This window comes from Nuphar pumila, chromosome 13 (assembly GCF_984573655.1).
Source record: "Nuphar pumila chromosome 13, dmNupPumi1.hap1.1, whole genome shotgun sequence".
In the NCBI taxonomy this organism is placed as follows: Eukaryota; Viridiplantae; Streptophyta; class Magnoliopsida; order Nymphaeales; family Nymphaeaceae; genus Nuphar; species Nuphar pumila.
In genome coordinates, this window is record NC_143261.1 from 27,019,558 (window position 1) to 27,028,139 (window position 8,582).

The window sequence follows — 8,582 nt, forward strand, 5'->3', positions numbered from 1 at the left end:
ATATCATGATTAGGGTTTGTTAAGGGACTAACAAACATTCAAGCATGGGGGTATTTGATGATGCATGAAATGCACATCATGTAAACAAGTTTTTCATGCGTTTTGTATCAAGTTTAAGGTTTTAAACCCATGTTTAGATGTGTTTTGATAGTAAGGGGCTATGGTTCGAATTTCAGAAAAATCGGAGTTAAAATGAGAGAGTTATGGCTATTTCAGTGTTTGGGCACGGATTTCGAGGTGGATCGGATCCATATCCGACCCAATTAGGTCAATTGGACCTTGGATCAACTCTTAGAAAGCCCAAAACCCAACCCACACACCTATCCATACCCATTTCAAAAAGTTTTTCTAAAAATCCCCCAGAAAGTGGCGCCTAGCAATATTTTATTTTTTAACACTCTTTCTGAAAAATGTCAAAACTATAAATAGTTTTTTTTCAAGAACCCTAGGCGTCTTTGGCTGTGTTTGGACGCCCCCTACAGTGACTCTACAGCAGCAGCTCCTTCCTCTCCATCTTCCCCAAGTGTTGGCCATTGAAGATCGACCTATGCTTGATTTTCAAGCATATTTTCAAGCTTTCTTTGGTTTCTTTTCCTTTCTTTCTTATTCCTTGCTGTCTTTTCACCATTTTTCTGTACTTTTGCAGGTGTAGCAGAGGTGGAGACCATTAACCTTGGGCGGGAGTGCGCAACACACCACCAAGGTGAGCCGGCCCTACCTCCATCCGGCTTTCTACACCCTCCGATCGCGAATCGGCTAACATGCCATCATCGGTGGATCTCCAACGTGTAGCAGCTGCAATAGGTGCCGTTTTTGGTGAAGTACAGCATCCTTGAACTGTAGAAGACGTCTACATCCAGCCACGGTCCGCTCTTCTTCACCCCCCCGGTCGTCGGATCTTCCAAAAGGTAGGTCTTCTTCTTCCTTCTCTTCTAGATAAAACCGATTTATGTGTGTGGTTTTTATTTTGTTATTTTCTGTATGTTTCTTGTTTTTCTTTTTATTTCAACCTTAGAATAGTATGTGTGCACAGACCAGCACGTTAGATTAGGTTTTCTTTCATTGGTTGTGTATTCGATTTGTGTTTTTCTATCGTTTTTTATCTAAAACGTGCAAATCGGCAAGAGGCTTTTCTAGTCGATTTGGGTTTTTGTTTCCAGCGTGTTATAGGTGTTTTCTTTTTAGAAAATCTCAGACACAAATTTCATTTTGATTCATCTTAGTCGTTAGGTTTGTTTGTGTGTTGTTTTTGCTTGAAAAGAAGAAAAATCGGCTAGACTTTTTCTAGCCGATTCTTGATTTCTACAAAAATATTTTTCTGTTTTGCTATTTTTGTTTTGTCCAGCTTGTGTCTTGTATTGTGTTGCTGAAAATCTCATTCGGAAATTTCATTTTAGATTATTCTAAGTAGTGGGTTGTGCGTGTGTTTCGTTTTGATTTTATTTTTGAAAAAAAGAAAAAATCGGCTAGGGATATTCTAGCCGATCTTTATATTTTTGTAAAAAGGGGGTTTAGAGTGGTAAGTTGTGTTGCTTGCTGTGTGTTTAGTGTGTTAACAGTAGCATAAATTGGTGTTAGTCGTTCCATTGTTTTAGGATTGGTTTACTTAATTGTTTTAATCATTTTTCGTTTTGGTGTTTGAGTGTATTATTGAAAATTATAAAAATCAAGTTTTCTTTAATTTTTTTTTTTTATGATTTTAAGTCCAGCATAGTGATGTTATTGTTAGCCTTTGTGTAATTAGGAGTCATTTTTAATATTTTCTAACTTAGTTTTATCAAAATAGTAGTTACTTGGTTTTATTGCTTTTCGTTAGTTTATAATTTTATATATTTTTTTTTATTTCTTTTTATTTATTTTCGTGTAGTTCTTCTTCTTCCCCGAGGTGGGCGGCAGCCATTAGAGCTCTCCTTGAGCTCTTGGTCGATTTTTAGAAAGTCTTAATGGTCATTAGTTGAGTTAGGAAGGTGTCTAGGTTCAATGTATTAGGGTTTATTGTTTTAGCCGTTTTTAGGGTTGTATTTAGGTAAGTTTTGGAATTAGGTTAGCATTACTTCCTAGGAAATCGATTTTCCATTTATGTTCTTTTGTTCCCTAGGTATAATTAAGTCTATTAGTTTAGAAAGTAGCATCCATTGAAGTTGGCGATTTTTGAGAAGGGAGGTAATTAAAGTAATTGAAAATTGGAAAGCTTTTGGAAAAAGGATATTCTTCAAAAATCGTGTGAGGCATTTAAGGAAAATTTGAATTTTGAATGTGTATTAAAGAAGGAGTTACTCCTTAACTTTGGAAAGTGTTTTGCAATTAAACCAAAATTCCAATCTAGGTTACACGATTTCCATAGAGCATTAAAAGCATTTTAATTCCATCTTGAAAAGCAAAAATCGTGGATGTCTAGATTGGCCTTTTCAGATTTCCAAAAAGGCATTAAAGGCAATTAAGGAGTGTAACTCCCTCTTTAAATGGGGCGATTTTTGAGAATCCAAAGCATTTCAAAGTTTGAATATTGGTAATTATTACATTCCTTTTTCCAACCTCCTCCATTAAAATCGTGAACTTTGGATTAATTGTAGCTTAATTAGGAGGTTACTACTTTAGTCTAGACCTAACCTAGTCAAACCGAGCCTAGGTCGAGTCAACCCCTAGTCGACACCCCCTTTGAGCCTAGTCAAAACCTAGCCTAGCCCAAGTCAAAGCCTAAACCGCATTTAGGTCGAGTCTACGACCAAAGCCCAACCTTAGTCAAGCTTAGTGGAGTCAACCCTAACCTAAGTTGGGTCAACCTAGTCTACCTAACCTATCTAAGTCAAACCTAGTTGATTCCACTTAGTTCAAGCCTACCTAAACCGAGTTCATCCTAGTCTTGCTAGACCTAAGCCCAAAACCCAACCTTGGTCAAACCTAGTCAAAGACCTAACTCGGGTAAAAACTTAGTCTAAACCTAGTGAGTCAAACCGAGCTTACCTTAGCCCATTCGAGCCTAGTCGAACCTAAGTTGAGTCCAATTTAGTTGAGTCTAAGTCAACCCGAATCTAGTTGACTAAGTCTATCCTAAACCAAGTTCAAACCCTAGCCTAGCCTAAGTCCAAGTCAAGACCAATCCGAGATCGAGTCAACCTTAGCCAAACCCAACCCAACCTTAACTAAGGTCAACCCGAGTCCACCTAAGTCAACCGAACCTAGTTGATTAAGGTAACTCAAAACCGAATCCAATTAGTGAGTCAACCTTAGCTTGAACCTATCTCTTTCAACCTAGTCAAATCGAGCCTACCTAATCCCATCCGAGTGCATTCCAACCCAAACTGAACCTACTCAAGTCGAAACCGATCCTAGTCGAGTCAACCAAGTGAAACCTAACCTTAGCCTTCGTTCTTTAGTTAAGTAAGTCATTTCTTATTATTTCTTTTGATTTCTATATTAATTAGTTTATTTATCTAATTTAGTTTTAGTGTAGAAGTGTGTGTACGTATAGCGTATTTATTTAGTATGTATGAAATGTGTTTCATTGTGGTTTGAATGATAGTTAGATATTAGTTAACTTAGTAGTTAGATTGTATTTTATTATTGAGCATAGTTGCATTTCCATTGTTAGTTAACTTTGTTCTAGTCATAAACTGCTTGTAGTGTTTTGTTCGTCGTGCATTTAGTGTTTTCCTAATATTCATCTGCATACACACTGTTATACAGTGTCATTTAGATTGCATTAGGTGTAGATTACATTTGATAGGGGGTAAATAGGTTCATAAAGTGAATAGTGCACTCAAATAAAAACCAGATTTTTGCCCTGGCGTAACAGAATTATTTTCTGAGCAAAAATTCTGTGTTTTCCAAATTTTTTTCTTCTATTCACTTTATTGACGTGTTATTTAACTACAGACCAAATTTCAGCTCATTCGGAGTTGATTTGGTCTGATTTTTAAGGGTTTTGCGAAAACCGCTTTTTCTGGATTTTAAATTACAGGACTGGCGATATCCTGATTTTTCTCAGATTTGAAACGCTTATATCTGGAGTTCCAGATACTGTTTTTCAATTCTGTAAAAACTGTCGTTTTGTTCAATCTGTCAGTTGCAGAACAGAACAAATTTCGGAAAAATCGGACCTCGTTTGCCCTGTCAAACAGTGGTTTTTCGATAACCTGTCAGAATGCTATTTTACACTAGTTAGAGGCAGTTTCGTAATTTTCTTAATTTCGGCCTTTTAGATTTGTTTTTAGTAGTTTCTGCATTTTAGGAGTTGCATCATCATCATACAGCATTAGTAGAGTTAAATTGGTTAATTTTAGCATTAATTTAGTATTTTAGTTAATTTTTACTTGATAAATAGTATTTGCTTTACAATTTTCGTAAAATTAGAACTAGTCTTAGTCATTGTTTTCGTTATTAGAATAGAAAACTAACTTTGTATTTTTCTGCATTTTTAGGTTGAAAAACATATTTAGTGTCCAGGGATATTGTCCAAGTGAGAAGATTCTTTAAGTGGCGAAAAGACGGAAATACCCTTGGTGTGGAGCAGAAGACTGATTGCTTGTTTACTTTTCTTTTAGTGTTTAATTGCAGTTGTACTAACTTTGTAATTGTAGGTTGACATTTGGCATTAATAAATTGAATTTTATAGAAATATTGTGTTTAATTCCTGTTCCCTGAGGATCGACCCGTACTTACCACTTTGTGGAAAGTCGGTTTTTATATTTTTGGTTGACGATTTTCCAAAGTTTTATTGAAAATAATTGTTTTAAAAAAAGAGCATTCCAAAATATCAACCAAATTTTGGCGCCGTTGCCGGGGAACGGCGAATTAATTACTTTATTTCTTAGAGTTTAATTTATTATTATTTTGTTTTAGTTAGTTAATTAGTTGTTTTCTTTTTAGTTAGTAGGATTAGTAAGTGAATATAGGATTAACATAGTTAGTAAATATAGGATTCACATATTGTTCTTTTTAGGATTCACTTAATTATCATTCTGCAAGGAGCGATTAGACAGGTGGGTTTTAGAAAAACATAGTTTGTGATTTCCTGTATTTATTTGTTTTAGCATTTTAGAATAGTTTACTTTGTTATTTAATTATTTAGTATAGAATTCTGACATAGCTATATAGCATATTTGTTTGTTTTTAGTTACTGTTATTTGCTTATTTACATTTTAGTATCTGTGCTAGTTTAATTTTTTTTTAGTTAGGTCGTTTGCTTACATCTGGTCTTAGTACCAGTGTATGCAGGGTCGACGAGGTCTAGGAACCCCATTACACCCATTTGTTGACAACCCAGAGAGAATTTTACATTCTCATCGAAGTTCGGCAACAATGGCTGACATGGATCCTCCACCTCCACCCCCAGTTCTTTCACGCCCTCTGCGGGAATACTTCATTCCCACAGACTATGTTCAGGCATCCTGCATTCGGAGACCCGATGTAGGAGCGCCACATTATGAGATTAAGGCCAGCATTATTCAAATGCTTCCATCCTTTTATGGCCTTAGTCATGAGGATCCCTACCGACACTTAGATGAATTCCTCGAAATCTGTTCTATTGTTAAGATACAGAATTTCGATGATGATGCGTTGAGGTTGACTCTATTTCCTTTTTCATTGAAGGACAAAGCCAAGTATTGGCTAAAGTCCTTAGATTCTGTAGAAATAGAGTCCTGGGATCAGTTGCAACAGGAGTTTCTTCGGAAATACTTTCCCATTGGTCGCACGAACCAATATCGTAGAGCCATCACTAGCTTTTCAGAGTTAGATGGTGAGCGCTTTCATGAGACCTGGGAGAGAATGAAGGATCTCCTCAGGAAATGCCCCCATCATCAGGTGCCGAAATGGCAACTGGTGCAGAGTTTCTATGATGGATTGTCTGACAAGAATCGTTAGATGATCGACTCTTCATGCGGTGGGACATTCATGCTGAAGAGCGAGGACGAAGCATGGAGGCTATTTGATACATTGGCCGAGAATTCACTCCACCATGCTTCGAGCTCTCATTCTGATAGAGCCACACCCAGCATTCAGAAGAAAGCTGGCGTTCTTGAGATTGGTCCATCTACTGCACTGCAGTGTAAAGTAGACATGATTGCTCAGAAGCTGGACCAGCTTCTCTCAGGACCATCCACTACACAGCAGGTGTGTACTCTTTGTGCCAGTCCGGCACACGAGATCGCTGAGTGCCCTTCGGCAGCTCAGTACCCTGAATTTGTTCAAGAACAAGTTCAGGCAGCTCAGGGTTACGTCAGACCGCCAAATAACCCATTTTCATCGACATATAATCCGGGTTGGCGTAACCATCCCAATTTTTCTTGGAAGAATCCACAGTCTTCTATACAGATGCCTTCTTCCTCTCAGCCAGTTCGGCAGTCATCTTTTACTCAGCCATTTCAAAGACCGAACTATGCTCAGTCTTCTTCTTCTTCAGTTCCTTCCCCGATTCAGCAGGAGTCTGCCCCGCAGACATCTTTTGAGGAGAGACTTCTCCAGGCATTCCAAGAGGTGAAAACCTCTAATCAGAACGCCTTCGAGAAGTGTAGCCAGATTTTGAGCTCACATACGCAGTCCATTGCGAAGTTAGAGTCGCAAATGGGACAGTTAGCTGAGGCTATTAGTAGGAGACCCGAGGGTACATTGCCGAGTCAGGCTGTCATGAACCCGAAGGGTAAGGACCAGATGACTGGAGGCCTATTTCATACTGAGACACAGCAGCAGGCTAAATCAGTTATGGCCTTGAGGAGTGGACGTGAGTATCACGTTGAGAGTAGAGAGAAGATAGAGGAGCCAGAGACCATTGTTTCACCTACGTCGGCTCAATCATCATCCCCATCCCTATCATCACCTTCATCATCTTTATCCTCAGAGAAGAAGAAGGATAGGAGTGAGCCTTCTCGCAAAGAGGAGGAGCCAGCAGAGTATATTCCCCCACCACCCTATCCCAAAGCATTAGAGTCTCCTGGTTATAGAGGGAAGCAAGGTGCGAAGATCCAGGACATGCTTGATATCTTCAAGCATGTACAGATCAACCTACCTTTGCTCGATGCTATTCAGCAGGTGCCGGCTTATGCCAAATTTCTGAAGGAGCTATGTACGCAAAAGAGGAAATCCAGAGAGCGAGTTCCTAACAGGGTCCATCTGACTGAGCAGGTGAGTTCAGTACTTCAGCATCAGACACCACCAAAGCTCAAGGACCCTGGAGCCCCTATCATTGCTTGTACTATAGGGAACATCCGGATAGAACGCGCATTGCTCGATCTTGGAGCAAGCGTGAACATTCTGCCCGGATATTTCTTTGATTCTTTCGGGTTATGGGAGATGAGATCGACTCCGATTACACTTCAACTGGCAGATCGTTCCGTCAAGGTACCAAGAGGTGTCTTGGAGGACGTGCTAGTTAAAGTGGATGACTTTTATTTTCCAGTCGATTTCATTATCCTTGATATGGAAGGAGTAGACAGCCAGCAACAGACTCCGATTATTTTAGGCAGACCATTCTTGGCGACTGCCAATGCGTGCATCAATTGTAGAACTGGAGCCATGGATCTCTCATTTGGCAATAGGAAGGTAAAGCTGAATATTTTCAATGCCGCGATGGGACCAGCAGGAGACATGGACTGCTTTCATGTAGACATTGCACAGGAGTTAGTGGAGGAGCAGCCCGAGTTGTACATTACTGAGGATTCTTTAGATTTGTACCATATAGAGAAGAATAGCGGTGTAGATAGTGTAGATGTGTCTAGAGTGTCGTCGGAGAGACCACCTTGGGGAGCAGTCAGGGAACCTCTTCCACCACTTGCGGAGACCCCCGCCAAATCGTCGATCGAGTCGCCTCCGAAACTTGAGTTGAAACCCTTACCGGATTCACTCAAGTATGCATACCTCGGAGATGATGAGACTCTGCCTGTGATCATCTCGTCCTTGCTCACTGAGGAACAGGAACAGAGATTGCTGACTATTCTTCGAGAGCACAAGGCAGCGATTGGATGGGGAGTAGCGGATCTAAAGGGGATTGATCCTTCATTCTGCATGCATAGGATCCATTGTAATGAGGAAATCAAGCCATTTAGGGATATGCAGAGAAGGCTAAATCCCAACATGAAGGAAGTGGTGAAGAAAGAGGTGGTGAAGTGGTTGGATGCCGGAATCATTTACCCTATTTCTGATAGTCAGTGGGTTAGTCCGATTCAAGTTGTGCCGAAGAAGTCAGGACTCACTGTGGTTGAGAATGAGAAGGGTGAGAGAATTCCGATGAGGACCACTACAGGATGGCGAGTCTGCATCGATTATAGGAAGTTGAATGTGGCAACTAGGAAAGATCATTTCCCATTGCCATTCATTGATCAGATCTTAGAGCGACTCGCAGGACAGAGCTACTACTGCTTTCTAGATGGATATTCAGGATACAATCAGGTAGCTGTCCATCCTGACGACCAAGAGAAGACCACGTTTACATGTCCTTATGGCACCTTCGCATTTAGACGTATGCCTTTTGGGCTCTGTAATGCCCCGGCTACTTTTCAGAGGTGCATGCTTGCTATCTTCTCGGACATGATTGATGATGCGATGGAAGTTTTTATGGACGACTTTTCTGTGTATGGCTCTTCTTT

The 8,582-nt window shown here is 39.9% G+C and overlaps 1 non-coding gene across 1 annotated transcript; it reads right to left on the bottom strand.

Annotated features, from left to right (window-relative positions):
• Positions 1-5,704: 5,704 nt before the first annotated feature.
• Positions 5,705-5,807, bottom strand: LOC149818171 (small nucleolar RNA R71). Its single transcript, XR_016427540.1, has one exon. It is a non-coding gene; the product is annotated as a small nucleolar RNA R71 (small nucleolar RNA).
• Between the last annotated feature and the right edge of the window lie 2,775 nt (positions 5,808-8,582).